General features: G+C 44.5%; 1 protein-coding gene across 6 annotated transcripts in view; it reads right to left on the bottom strand.

The window, feature by feature from the left end:
* The window catches only part of LOC135206636 (uncharacterized), a 247,316-nt gene that overhangs the window by 142,773 nt on the left and 87,126 nt on the right, over positions 1 to 17,417 (bottom strand). Inside the window, exon 1 of one of the 6 annotated variants that reach the window (XM_064237983.1) lies at positions 17,177 to 17,315. The exons of the other annotated variants lie outside the window; for them this stretch is intronic. The gene's annotated coding sequence lies outside the window, so the exon portion shown is untranslated. Of the gene's footprint in view, positions 1 to 17,176; positions 17,316 to 17,417 lie in introns of those variants that run through there. 6 annotated transcript variants of the gene reach the window in all.

The raw sequence follows: 17,417 nt of genomic DNA, 5'->3' as shown, positions 1-17,417 counted from the left end.
GGATGCCTCCACACTCCTGGCTCTTGGCTCTGCTCCATGGTTGACTCCTCACTCCTGGCTCTTGGCTCTTGGCTCCTGCCTCCTGGGTGACTCCTCACTCCTGGCCGGTGCCAGAACGTCTGATAGGTTCATCCAGGTTCGTACCGGAAACCTCACCTCGAGTAGGGAGTATCGATCCTGGCGGCAGATACCTCCAATACGTCTGGAGGATCTTTTGATCGGAAGGGAAGAGTCTTTCCTTCTAGGAGGCTCCTTTGACAGAACTCCTACAAAAGACGAAATCTGCTCTTGCATCGCCATCATGAATCTCTTCGTAACCTCCTCTTAATCCTCTTCGGGAGGAGGGGAAGGAGGAGGGGAGGAGTCCATAGCCTCCACCTCCTGCCTCCTTCTCACTCTGGTTGAAAGAATGGCTCTTCTTGCCTTCTTGCACTCCCGAGGGAGACTCCTCAGGGAAGTTTTCTGGGCTCGAATCAATAGTCGGAGCCTTCAACTCCTCTTGAGTGGCCGAGATCGATCTGAATCTCTCCAATCACGTCTCGGAGATGAAGATCCCGACGACGAAAACACTCACGCAGGACGCTTTTACAATAGCGATCCTTGGCAGTCTGGGTGTCACAGAAACCGCCGAAGGGGACACCTGATCGGTGGGGATTCTCCACAAACCTCCTTTCGGTTTTCGACATTCCTTCTCCTCTGGGCATGTGAGCTTGGAAGAGGTCTAGACCTAGGAGCGTTGCTGAGCGACGACCAGATGCCCCCTCCACTACACTGGGGACACTCATATCACTGTCATGAATAATCACTAGCCTTACCTTGTATGGCAGCCATTTTGTTTTCCATCAACTTGAAGGCTGCTTTTAGATCCGCAAGTTCTTTTGCTGAATCTACAGGTTCTGCAATAGGAGAAGGGGCTGCAATGGAAGGAGAAGTAGCAATACTTACCCTTGGGGAAGATCCCAAGCTAGGAATTAGTTCAGATCTAGAACTACTTAAACTTCTATAAGAAGCCTTCCTCACTCTTTCTCTCTCTAACTTTTTTAAATAATTAGTTAGATTCTTCCATTCGTTCTCACTCAAGTTCTCACATTCCTTACAAGTATTAGTAAAAGAACATTCATACTCCCTGCAACCCTTGCATACCGTGTGAGGGTCTACCGAAGCTTTCGGCAACCTCACCTTACAGCCTACATTCACACAACGTCTCACAACCATTCCAGAGTCAGACATTATTAAAGAAAATTCCAAAATCAAGTCCACAAAACAGTCCACAAAAGCGTATGCCAATCCAACAATCCAGATACGTCACCAAAAGTCGGTCAAGAAGATCAATTGCCGGTGAAAAAAGAAAAACCAATCGAGAGGAACCAACAACAATGTTGATGGCCCGGGCGACAGAAGAATTCTGATTAGAAAACGGGAATGGTTCCTAGTCCTGCCACCCAGGGCAGGGCGGTAGATCACCTGACCTACCGGTAGCGTGTGCCGCGAAATTTGAAATTCTGTCGGAGACGACGGAGTCTATAGCTAAGTATATATCTGGCAGGGAAGTTGAATGTATAAAAATATCATTTTCATACATTCAACTTCCCTGTCAGATATATACTTAGCTGATTGGCACCTTTGGCGGTGGGTAAGAGACAGCTAATTACTGATTAGACAGGTAAACAACATACGTTGTAGGTAATAGATAAATAAAACCTTGGTTCCTATGTGTTTAGACGAAGGGTTGACTTCCTAGCTATTGCTAGGTGTCTGCTTCGTCTCAAGAGCCTCAGCGAGGATGTGACCTATGGCTAAGAGTTCTTGTAGATCTGTCAATGGGGTCTTATCCACTTACTCGACTGAATCTAATGGTCATTTGTCAATGGGGTCTTATCCACTTACATGACAATACACCTATGCCTAGGGGCATAATTAAGGAGCACAACACCGATCCCGATCACCTGATCCTAACACGAGGGTTTGTGCTTAGTTTGAAAAGAGCTATCCCCAAACTCCTTTCAAACAAACCAAAAAAAAAAAAAAAAAACACTATGTTAACATGTTATTGTTATTATACAATTAAGTTTGTTCATACTTACCTGGCAGATATATATATAGCTGTATTTTCTGACGTCCGACAGAAATTTCAAAACTCGCGCACACGAGTGGGCGGCCAGGTGGTAGTACCCATTCCCGCCGCTGGGAGGCGGAATATCAGGAACCATTCCCATTTTCTATTCATATTTTTATTAATGTCTCTGTCTCCTGAGGGGGGAGGGCGGGGCACTTTAATTATATATATCTGCCAGGTAAGTATGAACAAACTTAATTGTATAATAACAATAACATTTTGTTCATGCCACTTACCTGACAGATATATATATAGCTGAATCCCACCTTCGGATGGTGGGAAGAGACAGAATAGGATTTTTTTAGGAAACTTAATTTAAGTAGATGATATACATCTTGGTTCCCTTACCTGTTTGCAAAGTATAGGCTATGTGATTACTGTCACGTAAGGCTGCTTTTGCTTAATCACAGAGTTGCCAGCCAGGTGGAGACCTGTAGTGCTGGTGCGCTCTGGATGATCTGTCAACGGGTGCGAGACCTCAGCGTGACAAGACCATCGAGGCCATACAAATGAGGGCAACGAAGCAACTGACCCCACCACCAATGACCAACTATTCACAAAAACCCTTAAAACTAACTAAAGGATGAGAGATCTTCACATAAGACTCACCACAACCTAACCTAAACCTAACTAAGGTAAGGGAATAGGGAAATAAAGAGCTACTTCCGGACCCCAATACTGTGTCCGCAGAAACGTATGGCCCCAGTGCATTACAATCGTCATAAATCGTTCTCACATCCCCTTAGGTAATGTGAGGCGAAGACGGAGTTACTCCTCCAAAAGGTGCAATCAAGGATGTCCTTGATTGACATGTTCTTTTGGAAGGCAAGAGAAGGTAGCGACGGCTCGTACTTCGTGCGCTTTTACTCGAAGAGGCTCAAATCAGTCTTCTGGAAGATGAATGAGCCTCCCGAATGGTGTCCCTTAGAAAGAAAGCAACAGCATTCTTCGATAAAGGTAACTCTGGTCTCTTCACAGAGCACCAGAGGTTACCTGAGGGACCTCTTACCTCTTTCGTTCTATGCACGTAGAACTTGAGAGCCCTGACCGGGCACAGGACTCTCTCTTGGTCTTGGCCCACCAGACTAGGACATACCCTTGATCTCGAAAGTCTTCGGCCAAGGGTTCGAAGGATTTTCATTTCTTCGCCAAGAAAGTTGGGTCAACGAGCAGACAGCATTGTCCCTTTGACCTCCCATTAAACTTGCTAAACGCTTGAATTTCACTAACTCTCTTAGCCGTCGCAAGAGAAGTTAGGAAAAGAGCCTTCCTTGTCAGGTTTCGAAGAGACGCTGCCTGAAGCGGTTCGAAAGGTGCTCGACATAAGCGGAATTTAAGGACTACATCCAGGTTCCATGATGGAGGTCTCATTTGAGGAACCTTCGAGGTCTCGAAAGACTTTAAAAGGTCATGAATATCCTTGTTGTCAGACAGGTCGAGGCCTCTGTGCCCTAAAAAACAAACCGGCTGACAACATGCTTTTATATCCCTTTGATGGTAGGGACCGCTAATTTCTGCACATTCCTGAGAAAGAGCAGAAAATCAGCTATCTGGTTCACAGAGGCGAGGAAGAGGAAACTCCCTCCTTTTTACACCATGCCCTGAAGGAAGCCCACTTCGATTGGTAAACAGCTCTTGTGGAAGCACGTCTCGCATGTGCGATTGCTCTCGCAGCTGCTTTCGAAAACCTCTCGCTCTGGCCAACTTTTCGAATAGCTGAACGCAGTCAGACCCATAGCGGAGAGGTTTTGGTGAAACCTTCGAAGTGAGGCTGTGTTTGAGTAGATCTTTCCTCCAGGCAATGTCCTTGGAAAGTCTACAAGGAAAGACATGACCTCTGTGAACCATTCTCTCGCTGGCCACATCGGAGCGATCAGGGTTAACCTCGTCCCTTCCGAGGCCGCAAACTTCCTCATGACTTCCCCCAGAATCTTGAATGGCGGGAAGGCGTATAAGTCTAGGCCCGTCCAATTCCAAAGCAAAGCGTCTACCGCGATTGCTTCTGGATCCAGGACCGGGGAGCAGTAAAGAGGAAGTCTCTTGGTCCTTGACGTTGCGAATAAGTCGACCAGTGGACGTCCCCACAACGTCCACAGGTCTCGACAAACGTCTTCGTTCAAGGTCCATTCCGTCGGTAGGACTTGGTCCCGACGACTGAGAAGGTCTGCCCTGACGTTTTGCACTCCTGCAATGAATCTCGTCAGGATAGTTACCTTTTTTCTCTTTGCCCACAGCAGAATCTCTCTCGCTAGGGGAAAACAACGTTCTGGAGTGTTTGTTCCTCCCTGGTTTTTTAAATAAGCGAGTGCTGTGGTATTGTCCGAGTTTATCTGAACAATCTTGTCTCCAAACTCTTTTCGAAGAACTGCAGGGACAGAAATACTGCTGCCAGTTCTTTGACATTTATATGCCAGGCTACCTGTTCCCCTCTCCAGGAGCCTGACAACTCCTTCCCATTCCCCCCTAGTGTGCTCCCCATCCTGTGATGGAAGCGTCTGAAACACTAGGTCGGGGCTCAGAAGAACTTAGGGACACGCCCTCTTGAAGCTTCTGAGGGTCCAACCACCATCTTAGGTGGTTCTTGATTGGAAGCGATATTCTCAATATGGCATTGAGATCGTCCTTGGCCTTCACTCATCCGCAAGGAAAAATTGGAGAGGCCTGATGTGCAGTCTTCCCAAGGAAACAAACCTTTCTAGCGAGGAAATGGTCCCCAGCAGACTCATCCATTCCCTCGCCGAGCAAGTCTCTTTCCTTAGAAAGGCTGAGATCTTTTCTAAGCCTAGCCGCTGACGTTCCTGGGACGGAAACGCTCGAAAAGCCACTGAATCCATCTGAATCCCCAGATACACGATGGACTGTGTTGGGGTCAGATGCGACTTTTCGAGGTTGACCAGAAGTCCCAGGGACTTCGCTAAGGCTAAAGTGAACTGCAAGTCCTTCAGACACTTCTCTCTCGACGACGCTCTGATTAGCCAGTCGTCGAGGTACAGGGAAACTCTTATTCCCGAAGAGTGTAGCCACCTCGCTACGTTCTTCATTACTACTGTGAAACACCATCGGAGCCGTGGTCAGTCCGAAGCACATAGCTCTGAACTGCCATACTTTGTTGTCTAAGACAAACCTTAGATACTTTCTTGAAAGAGGGTGGATCGGGATGTGAAAGTACGCGTCCTGCAAGTCTAAGGATACCATCCAGTCGCCCGGTCTCAACGCTCCCAGAACAGAATGAGGCGTCTCCATCGTGAATTTGTTCTTTTTCACGAAAAGATTGAGCCTGCTTACATCCAGAACTGGACGCCAACCTGACGACTGCTTCGGTACTAGGAAGATTCTGTTGTAAAAACCTGGAGACCCCAGGTCCGCGCTTGTTCCACGCTCTTTTGTCGATCATCTGCTGAAGGAGATCAAACAATACTTTCTTCTTTTCTCCCTGATAGGATGGAGAAAGGTCTCTGGGAGTCGTAGAAAAGAATAGAGGAGGAAGATCTAAAAAAGGGGATCTTGTACCCCTGCTCCACGATCTTGAGGGACCAAGAGTCCGTGTCTCTCTCTCTCCACGCTCCCGCAAAAACTTCAGTCTGGCTCGACTGGTGTCTGAAGGACATGCTTCTCACTTGGAAGGCTTTGGCTTAAAGGAAGCTCTTCCGTAGGAAAACCCTCTCCCTCGCAGGAGCTTTGCTTCTCGAAGGGGGAAGCCCGCCCTGAAAAGGGCCTTTTACCTTTTCTTCGGACGGTCGAACCGCAGCTGAAGAGGTTGAAGGGTACGGCTGACGTCTTGTAGACTGGGACCAAAAGGTCCTGAGTTGCCTTCTCTTGTAAGCTGTTCGTCAGGTCCTTTACCAAAGTCTGGGGAAGAGATGGTCGAAAAGAGCGAAAGAAAACAGCAAATCCGCTTTCTGAGCTGGAGTCACCGAACGAGCTGTGAAGTTGCCCACAGCAAAGCTCTCTTTTTTAATAAAGCCGTTCCAAAAATGAGATACGAGCTCCTCCGGAACCATCCCTGACGGCTTTGTCCATACATGCTAACACGCTGGACAGCTCCCCCAGACTGAGAGATTCTGGGCTTCTCGCTTGCAGATCCAGAACTCCCAAACACCAGTCAAGGAAGTTGAACACTTCCAGCGTCCTGAGCAGACCCTTCAAATGATGGTCAGGTCCAGGTTACCTTAGCAGAGGGTAAAAGCGACCTCCTCTGCAAATCCACTAGGCTGGAGAAATCTCCTTGAGCCGAAGAAGGGATACGAACTCCCACTTCATCTTTGGTTCTATACCAAATGCCCCCTTTTCCACTAAGTCTAGTTGGAGGCAAGGCGAAGGTCGCTTGCTTGGTCTCTCCTTCGTACCATCCAATCCTGGAGCTTTTTAAAAGCACATTTCGTTGAGAGAGAAGTTTTCATCTCTACAAACTCCGGGGTTTTTCCAGTTTTAGATGAAGAAACTGCGAAGGAGGAGACTTGGGAGCTGCGGGCTGAAATTTGTCTTCAAAAGAAGAACGCAAGAGTCGTACGAGGACTTTATAGTCCGAGATAGACGGGGCTGCAGCAGGTTCCTCTTCAACCGATTCAGCCGAACTACTTAGCTCTCCTTCTTCTCTAAACGGAAGAGGAGACCGTCTGTCAGGAGAGGGCGTCCTAATGTCAGGTCTTGGCTTGATCAAAGGACCCCTATCCTTGCTAGAGGCAGCCTTATTTCGGCTGTCTTCTTTATGACGCTTACTGCTCGATGAAGGTAGAGCGTCCTGAGGAGGACGAGCGTCCTCAGCGCCTTCCGCAGCAGTCTCACCTGCCCGAGAAGCGTCCTTACATTTCTTCTTCGCTGGCATACGTGCCTGTGCGCGTAAACTAGCGTCTGGGGGTACGACTTCTTGGTCAGAATCCCCAAAAACGTCTTGAAAGGCGGCCTGAACGTCCTGGCGAGCTTCCTGCCAAGCGTCCTGGTGAGCGTCCTGCCGAGCGTCCTGTCTAGCGTCCTGGCGAGCGTCCTGACGAACGTCCTGCCTAGCGTCCTGCCAAGCGTCCTGCCAAGCGTCCTGACGAACGTCCTGCCTAGCGTCCTGCCAAGCGTCCTGACGAGCGTCTTGAAACAAGCGTCTGACGAGCGTCCTGCCGAACGTCCTCGTACAGAGCGTCCTCCTCAAAAAGCGTCCTGGACGTAACGTCCTTCTAGAGGCACGAACGAGATCGGCGAATCGCCGAAGGAGAAGCGATCGGCGAACGAGACGAAGTAGGTGAAGGAGAAGGAGACTGCTTAGTCCTCTTGACAGGCAGTCTAAGGTCCTTCCTCCGCTTAGGCTCGACTGCTGCTGGGCGAGTCCTCTGAGCCATAAGCGAGGATAGCTGGTCCTGAAGGGACAAAAGAATGTTCTTCGTTGGGGAAGAATGAACAGAGGAAGCAGGACTGATCCTGTGAGAAGACGAGGGGCGAGGGGACGCCTCCTTCCTTCTCACAGGTACAGCTACCTGCTTCTCAGGTATACGCGCCTGTGCACGCAACCTAGAGTCCTCATCGGAGGAGATCCTACCTCTCTTCTGAGGCGGAAAAACGTCATACGCGTCCTCCGACGAAAGCGGCGAAAAGAGGACGTTGAAGCGTCCTCCGCACGAAACGTCCTTTTCAAAGGACGAGAGTCTCTCCGAGCGCTCCACCCCTTGCGCGGGGAGGACGCTTCGGAGGACGAAAAGCACTCTTTCAGGACGCGCGCTCGTGCACGGTCCTTGGCAGCCTGGGTCTTTGCTACAGGGCCTGCCGAAGGGACGCCAGATCGGTGGGAAGCCCCCGTAACCCTCTTGCGGCTTTCGACATACCTACTCCCTGGGTCTTGGGAGTCTGATAGAGGTCTAGGCCTAGAGGCATTATGGGGCCGATCTGACGCCCCCTCCACAACACTGGGGGGGCACGATCACACACTGCACCGAGCCAGTTTCTAAGGCTTTCACTTTGGTCTCCAGAGTGCGAAGAGACTCCAAAATCAGAGAGAGAGCATTCGCTTCTCCCGACACAGAATCAGAGCCCGAAGGCAACACAGGTTTAGGGGTTGTAAACACTACAGGTGTTAATGCAGGAGAGATGTTAGCCTTACCTTTGGAAGAACCACTCCTGGAGGAAGACCTCCTGATCCTATCGCGCTCCAATTTAAGGCGATAGGACTCATATACTCTCCATTCATCATCGGTCAATTTCTCACATTCATTGCACCGATTATCAATCAAACAATTAAGCCCCCTACAACTCATACATACTGTGTGGGGGTCTACCGATGCTTTCGGTAGCCTCACCTTACAATCAGCCCTCACACACACTCTGAAACTCACAACACTTGATCCAGACATATCTTATATAGAAAAGTCAATCCAAAATCAAAAAACGGTCCACTATCGCGCATGCCAATTCAACAATCCAATTCAATACCAAAAAAATCAATCAGATACTTAAAAGCGAGTCAATTTCCAAAAAATCCTGAGCAGAGGTCTGTAAACAGATGTTTACCGACCGGCGACAGAAAAAAATATGAATAGAAAATGGGAATGGTTCCTGATATCCGCCTCCCAGCGGCGGGAATGGGTACTACCACCTGGCCGCCCACTGCGTGTGCCGCGAGTTTTGAAATTTCTGTCGGACGTCAGAAAATACAGCTATATATATATCTGTCAGGTAAGTGGCATGAACAAAATAAAAATTAACTCACTTAGTTAAGGATCAGTGTCGGCTCCCTATCCCAGCAACGTATCCGTAGACACGTAAAACCAAGAGAGAAGGATCTCTCGTAGGTCAACTTGACCTCCTTCGTGCAAAGGGAAGTCAACACAGAGTTGCATCTCCCTTAAGTTACAGCTAATATGTCCTTCACGACATATTGTTATGTAACGAACAAGAATTCATAAAAGCTTGCACTTCAAGCGCTTTTAATTCTCCGCTGTTTGAAGGAATCATCAAGTCATTCATGAAGTGCTTTTAGCGATCACACTTATTTCAAAGAAGACCAGGGCTTCCTTTGAAATGGATCTCTTCTGGATGAAGCCTAGAGCCTGGCTTGCGCCTGGGTGGCGCCTCGAGTCTGGTTGGAGCCTCGAGCCTGGCTGGAGCCTCGAGCCTGGCTGGCGCCTCGCGCCTGCCTGACACTTGGTTGGCCGCCTAGCTCCTGGAAGGCGCGCTTTTTGCCTGACTCATGGCTGGCGCCTCGCGCCTGTAAGTAAGCTTCGCACACTGGCTGTCCAGACTGGCACTATTTGGCGTCTGGCCCCTGGCTGACTCCTCTCCACTTGCTGGAGCTTTGAGCTTGGTAGAGTCCCGAGGATGTCTGGCGATGCCCACATCAGACACTCTTATCTGTCTGACTTGTTCGCCTCCAGCGCATCTGCGCTAGGTTGGAGGCCCCCTCTTTCTCTTCATCAGACAATGACAGTGTTCCTTGAAACTGTCTGCCTCTGGCGTTTTTTACGCTGTTTTGGCATTTGGCACCTGGTTGGCGCTACATTGTCCGAAAGTCCTGAAACTCCACAATGTTTATCAGGAGATTGGAGAAGGGTGGAAGAAATTCTTCCACTTTGAGCTTCTGGCCTCTCCGGCAAGGGAAGGTGATTGTAGTAAACTACATCCATTAGACGATAGGACATCTAACAGTACGAGAGATAAGAGTCTTCCTCCGAGGAGGATCCTTCTTGAATCCTTCCGTTGCTAACGAGATCTCTTCTTACTTGCTGATGAAGTTCCTCGTTGCAGAATCTTCCCTATCCTTGTCCGAAGGAAGGGAAGGGGCTTGGAAGTCGAAGGAGACTCCGAGCTGAAATTGGGAGGACTCCTGATTTCTAGCTCTTTACTGTATCTCTCTGAATACCTTCTGGGAAGCATTTCGAACCCTCATCGCATAAACCAAAGACTTTGTAGGCAAAAACGTTTAAACCATCTCTTCTTATGTAGGTGAAAACGTAAGTACCCTGCCTGGGCAACGAAACTTGTATCTGAAATCGTTGAGTCAGGAATAGAGGGTTTTAGTTCTCTTGCCAGACATACTATGCTGGCAAGAACCCATTGCCGAGTCTCCATTAAATCTGATGCGAGATTCCAATGCACAAAAAATTCACCTGTCTTCTTGGTAGTTAAGGGCCAAGAGAAAACAAAGAATTCCCTCATAAAATTTCTCAAAGAAGTTTGATGAGGAGCAGTTCCATCTTGTCGGAACACGGAATCTGAAGCCACAAAATATCCCATTCGAAGTACATGATATCCTACTCTTGTCGTATTGAGGTATCGTATCAGATCCCGAAGATCTTAATCCTCTGCTATCTCTAATTCTCCTTGTATAGACAGAGTATAGCCTTTTACTGTGCTCTTTGATAGCAGATATATATAAAGTTGATTCTTCCCTCTGAAAAGGAAGAAAAAACCTATATGTGGTTCACAGAGGTATCGGAAGAGGACAGTTTCCTCTTCCATCAAACACGATCTGAAGCAATTCTATGTCCTGGCTATGACTATGTCATCTCACCTTTAAAAATCCTCTCATTCATGTCCACTTCTGGTCAGTCTGCACGAAGACTGACTCAGAGTGGAGAGGTTGTTAAGGTCCATTTGTAATAGATGCTTATAGAATATTCAGACTGTCTTGGAAAAGACTTCCAAAACATGCTGTGAGAAGAACGTGACCTCTGTGAATCCAACCTCTAAGGCCAAAATGAGGCATAAAGTATTATCCTCTCTTTCTTTGACGCCCTTTATCTTAAATTCTGTAAAGCATTTATATTTAGGGAAAAAAAAAACTAAAGTTTATTCCCCTTTCTATAAAATAAAGATGGTGTATATTGCTACTTCTCTTGGTTCAAGGAAAAGGAAGCAGTCTACAGGAAGCCTGTTCGTCTTCTACCTTGCTAAGAGATCTACGAAGAAGACTTTCCGTAGGTTCTCACAACTCTTTGCAATAAATGTTAGACATATGATAACAGTTATTATCGTTGATCGAGAAGGTTCTCACGGACATGCAAAATCTTGCATCGAACCTCTTTTTCCAAATAGGTTCTCTTTGTTAACGCGAACAGGAGCGAAAAAAAGAGATTCTCAATGCTCTTTGCGATATGAGAGTCTCGTGGAATTGACCTAAGTGATTAAATGGGTAACGAAATCAGGAACGAATCTTGCCGTTACCGAGCGTGCTGTCTGAGAGGCTACTGGACTCTTATGTTAATAACTCGCTAAAACGAGAAAATATCTTGGATGGTGCTCTTGGCTCATTGCGCCAGGCTGGCGCTTCTGGAGCATTGCGCCAGGTTGGCGCTTCAGACCGGCGCTTTCTTCTAATACTCTTTATGTTATGTGCCAGAACATCTGTGCCTTTATGGTACCCGACTCCTTACACATGTTAATTTCCCGTTCTTAGTAGGAAAAAACTCTTATATACGTAGTATATTCTATTCAGGGAAACCATTTCTGCCACGAAGAGAATGTTTCCCATTCCACTCATCCATCTTCTCTTGAGCAATATCTGATTCTAAAAAGGTTGTGTGCGTTTCTCGAAAGACTTGACCATACCGTAGTCTTAAAGTGAATTCTCTACTACATCCATCTTCTCACTAAGCATGTATTCTAATAAGCATGCTTTCGTAAGCATGAGAGCATTATATAATATAATGTTCTGCTGTGTTAGAATCCTTTAATAATGTTCCCTACGGTAAACAGCATTGAAAGGTTATAATATCTTTCTTATTGAAAGCTTCTTAGCAAAAGGCAGACAATATTTTATTTATGTTAGCTTAACTATCCCCTCCATTCGAGACTAAGTCCATGATTGTAGGGGGAATATACGGTTAACCATTCGATCCCGTTGGAGAGAGAGATGCAACCGACTGCTAATGACCGAGACCTGGATGGTACTGTATTGGCCTTACGCTTACAATGACAGCCCGGCCGTCTCGCTCGCTGCCTGGCTGCATTCATCGTGAGTTGCCAGTTACTTCATTTAATGAAGGAATATAATAAAATTATTCCCGAGCCTAAGGAAGCTCTCAATAATGCCAATTTAAGCCAAACAACCTTTGTTAAATACGGAAGCTGAGTAGGTATTGTCGTAACAAACTTTTTAAGCGAAGTCCTTACCAGGAAAATCCTGTAAGGATATAGATAATTTCGTAGCGAACCACAAAGGCAACTATGGTATGCGTATATGACTTGTCATTCAGCAGTCGTATGCAGCAAGTCTTCCTTCTACATTCTTTCCTCTCCGATGCGGAGAGAGAATGGAAATTTTGCCCTCTCCGTTCTTTTCGTCAATAAACACGAATTAGCATTAGTCGAAAGAGATCGCAATGAAAACTCTCGGATCGAAGAGAATCCCTCAAATTTTTATTCTCTTGTCCATCAAGTTGGGAGAAGAATGAGCAACCGGAGGAGAGCGCCTCCTTCCGTAAGGTGAAGGGCTTTTAGCAGTACCGATTCTAACCTGACAAGGGCTAAGGCCGCCTGTGCGACATCTTGAGTCCCCGCCAGGAAAAAAAACCGATCTTGCTCTTGCCATTACTTGAATTAAGACTATCCTGAGAAGGGCGACGGCCGCCTGTGCAACAACTCCCGTCCTTATCAGGAGAAATCCTCGAATGTCTTTCACCTTACGCAGAATCAGGATCTAACTCCATATACGATGAAGATCCTGGTTTATAGCTTCAGGCGCTGAGCGCCTCATCTCAGGCGCTTTTCGCCTCGTTTCAGGCGCTTCAGGCACTCCGAGCCTGTTTTCAGGAGCTTCAGGCAATTTGCGACTCCTTTGAGGCGCCTCCGACGCTTTTTCGCCTCTCTTCAGGCTCTTCAGGCGCTTTGCGCCTCGATTCAGGCTCTTTAGGCGCTTTGCGCCTCATTTCAGCCTCTTCAGGCGCTTTGCGCCTCATTTCAGGCTCTTTAGGCGCTTTGCGCCTCATTTCAGGCTCTTCAGACGCTTTGCGCCTCGTTCCAGGCTCTTCAGGCGCCTCGAGCCTTGTTTCAGGCGTTTCAGGCGCTTCATGTCCGAGGAGCTAGAAGCTTAAAAATTATATATGTATGTTTAATCATTAACCAAGATCCATAATTCATTCGATCAACATATATTTTTTAATATCTAATTCGTTCTTCTCAGAATAGATATATTTTCATATAAATGTACCGATGAGGAATTTGTTGAAATAACTCTTTCAAACCCCATGGGATAGAGCCTCCGTCTATTTGTACGGGGGACGAAAACAGGATAGGGCAATGCCTCTACCGCAACTGTTATCGAAAGATATCTCTCTGAGGTTCCGATATCTACGACGAGATTATCTTGCATCTTCATTGAATCTACGCCGTTGAAACTTTCTTCTCCTTATCCGTCAACACGATAATAATAATAAGGGGAACACATTACATTAGGACGCCTTTCCAATGGCGAACTTGGCAGTCTGGGACGTTCTACAGAACCTGCCGAGGGACGCCTGATCGGTGGGGATTCTCTGAAACCCCCTGCGGTTGTCGACATTCCTTCTCCTCTGGGCTTGTGAGCTTGGAAGAGGTCTAGACCTGGGAGCGAGACAGAGCCGATCAGACGCACCCTCCATTGCAATGGGGGAACACTATATTCACTTCTTACCTTTTAAAAGCTTGCATTTGAGCTATCCATTTATCTTCAATTTGCATATATAAATTTGTAGTTTCTGAGGAGTAAGAAGGTGATGAGGATGCAACAACTACTAGTACTGCTAATACTCTAACTGCTCGTTAGCACAAACGCTATTAAAGCTTATAAAGTAAGCGTATCTAGTTATATGCTTTTCTGACTTCCTAAAGTAGGAAATTAGAGTTTAATATTTCCTTAATAAAGTTGTAACCTTTATTACATGTAATAATGAATAAATATTAATAATTCTCTTTATGGCAAACTATGTGAGTGTCTACCGATGATTTCGGTAGTTTCACTTAGTCTTTTCTTCGAAATTTCTAAGCGAAATTCATTAAAAAGTTAATAAAAGCGTATGCCGAACCAAAGACCCAGTACTTCCCTGCAAAAGACAGCCCAGAAGATCGATGGCGATGAAACACGAAAATCAAATCAGGAGGAACCGTAAACGTATGTTTACAGTCCAAACGATAGAGAAAAATCTGTCCTTAGAAGGTAATAGTTCCTATTCCTGCCACCCAGCGGCAGGCCGGTAGATCACCTGACCTACCTACCTGTAGCGTGTGCCGCGAAATTCGAATTTCTATCGGGGATGACGGAGTCTATAGCTAAGTATATATCTGACAGGGAAGTTGAATGTATGAAAACACTTGTTGGCTGCACCGGCGACAAAAAATATCTGACAGAAAATGGGAATGGTTCCTGACGCCCGCCTCCCAGGGGCAGGAATGGGTACTACCACCTGGCCGACCACTGCGTGTGCCGGGAGTTTTGAAATTCTGTCGGACTTCGGAGAATACAGCTATATATATATCTGGCAGGTAAGGTTCATGAACAAAAAGTAAGTTTTGATAAAACAGCCATAAAAAAATTTGTTGGACTCTCAAGAGAATTCTTAGGTAATCAAGATACCTTGAGCAAGTTATCCCTATATGTATCATTATAAGCTGTTTTCGCTATGTATCAGTATAAGCTGTTTTTTTCTAAGACGCTACCACTGAAGGGAATGGGATATTTTAGTGGGCCATACAAGTGATGAACAGAATTGTCATTGAGCCAATCTAAAACAATTTTTTTTTTTTTACAATAATGCCCCAGGATATGTTTATTTTATAAGTCAAAAACAGTGTATAACTGATCCTATCCAGAACTGGTCATACAGAATTTTTTACAAGTTTTTTTTTTTACAATTTGTGCTTCACAGCGCCATAGAAGTAATGAACAAAACTGTCAAAAAACCAATCTAAACATTTTTTTCAGCATTAACACTTCAGGATATGTTTATTTATACAAATTCAAAAACTCCTTGAAATTCAGTGCGATCCTTAACCGAATCAATATCTAATTGCATTGCACATCTCACCTACTACACTGAGCTGACATTTGGGTGTAGAGGGATCTATATCCACTGGAGAAGAAACTATAGACTTATCTCTAACTTCTTGACCAGGTGTTAATTCTAAAGAAAACCTTGATTCAAGACTGTTCTGCTTACTCTCTCCAACATCTATCGATCGCTTCTGATTCAGTAATTTGTCATCATCTCTATCTCTTCCAAAAACCAATCCTTGCAATGACCATAAAAGTTGTCTGAATTACAATTCACCTCTCAATGATCATACTTCAGTTAACCCAATCTGGTCTTGCAACTGCACACCTTACAAAATTTAACAACATTTGATAGGGAAGATAGAGAAGAATCCATATTGCCCAATACAAACCAATATTCAGACAATACATTCATTAACCTAGAAAACAAACCCAGATTCTAGAGCATTTGTCTAAACTTGGCTGGCTGTATTCGCCGAAAGAGAAGAATTTCAATCAAAAGATTCGCTGTTTCACCCCAGCCCTCCAAAGGGTTGGGAGGGTTCATTAATGCTTATTTCAATTTTAACACTTGTCGAACCAGCACCAAGTAGCTGTAGATAAAGCTAATGATAAACGGTTTCACTTAAAAAATTTACTTAACATTAGAGTACTCAAATATAGATTAAGTTGTACTGAATCTCATTCCATTATTTCATTACCCTAAAAGGTATGAATATAACAACAATAAACCTTCACTACACTGCCAATAACGACTATCAACAGAAACTGCAATATGTAGTATGGTCATTTGACAGTGCAATCATCCTAAGGAAGAGGGTTATTACCCATTGTTAGAAAGCCCAGGCTTAGAAAAAGACTGCTATTCTTTGTAATTAATCAATCATAATCCTGTAATTCCTCTCAACATATTTCTTATTTCAGTGAACCAAATAATGCTGTTTCAATGTAGCAAATAATAATTGATTTATTTCAGTTTTGATGAAAATTGCATTAGTTCTGTGTGATAATTAAGGAATATTATTACTGCTCATGTTAAAAAAAAAATAATTCTATCTCCTTACTTTCAATAATTACACACAAACAAATTTGGATGATTCAATAAGCAAAAATGCAGATTTTTTTTACAATGCAAATACATATACAGTCATTTTGACCACTCGGTAGTTCTACATAGGTATCACTGGTGGTATTTCTAGTGTTAATAGCTACTAATATCAATTCTTAAGTTTTTCTTTTTATCTTGCCAATTGCAGCCAACTTTTTTTTACAAGATTACCTCTGCCAACATTTAGTAAGTACAACACAAAAAATTTTACTATTGTTCATTAATGTATGCGTATCGCCATATTCATTGTTGATTTTCATTCACTATTTAGTACAATGCCATAACACCTGTCCATACTTTTTTATTTTAAACAATGGCATGTACCTATTACTACATTTTTTAGCCAAGATTAAGGGGAAATCTAAAAGAAGGCAAAGCCCACAAGGTATAGCATAGTACCCAAATTGAGTTAGCCTAGGTTAGGGTTAGGTCGTGTACAGTAATAACTGCTGATTGCGAAACACACCTCATGGTTAACTTAGTCAAATTAAGAATTAAAATCTAGATCAATCATACAAACTTTATGACTAAAATCTAGGGATTTCTGTAAATCATAAAAATAAATATAACACAAACCCAACTTATAGCTGAATAGTCATAATTTAAAAAAAGATAGGCAGAAGGCCACATATACTGTATGCTACTTAAAAAATGCTCAATACTATATAAACGGTATAAAAGGTAAAAATATAAAAAACATAATTTCTGCATCATAACAGTATCTGGATAACTAAAGGAACTTGCATAGTTTAGAAAAAAGGTGGATGCAAAGTACAAGATAGGAAGAAGCAAATAGAGAAATAATGTTCTAAAATCCTTTTCTAGCTTTGCAGTACACCAACTGAAATTTATTTATTGTCCCTTATAAGAACAAGATGGCCTATCACATCCTCCTTACATATAGAATAAAAATCATGATTTCAAGGCATAACCTGTATAAAAAAAAAAAATAAAAGAAGAGTGGAGAAATTTTGTTGGCCTGAGCCATTTAAATGACAAGTAAACATACCTTTAATTTCATTTGCAAATAAGTAACTTGGTCAAATATTGTGGTACTAGTACAGTGGTTTCGTTGCTCTCAGAATTTTCTTCCTCAATCATGATCTTATGAGTCATCAAAAAGCTTTATCATCATTATTCAAAACACAAGACCTCTCCTGGTCAAACATGTTAAAAGTTGTTAGTAAGTAGCTTATGATCATTTCTGACGCATTATCAAGTGTTTAGACTACTTTTAATATTCTTTAATC

This window comes from Macrobrachium nipponense, chromosome 31, assembly GCF_015104395.2.
Source record: "Macrobrachium nipponense isolate FS-2020 chromosome 31, ASM1510439v2, whole genome shotgun sequence".
NCBI classification, from domain to species: domain Eukaryota; kingdom Metazoa; phylum Arthropoda; class Malacostraca; order Decapoda; family Palaemonidae; genus Macrobrachium; species Macrobrachium nipponense.
This window is presented reverse-complemented; position numbering and strand designations above follow the sequence as displayed.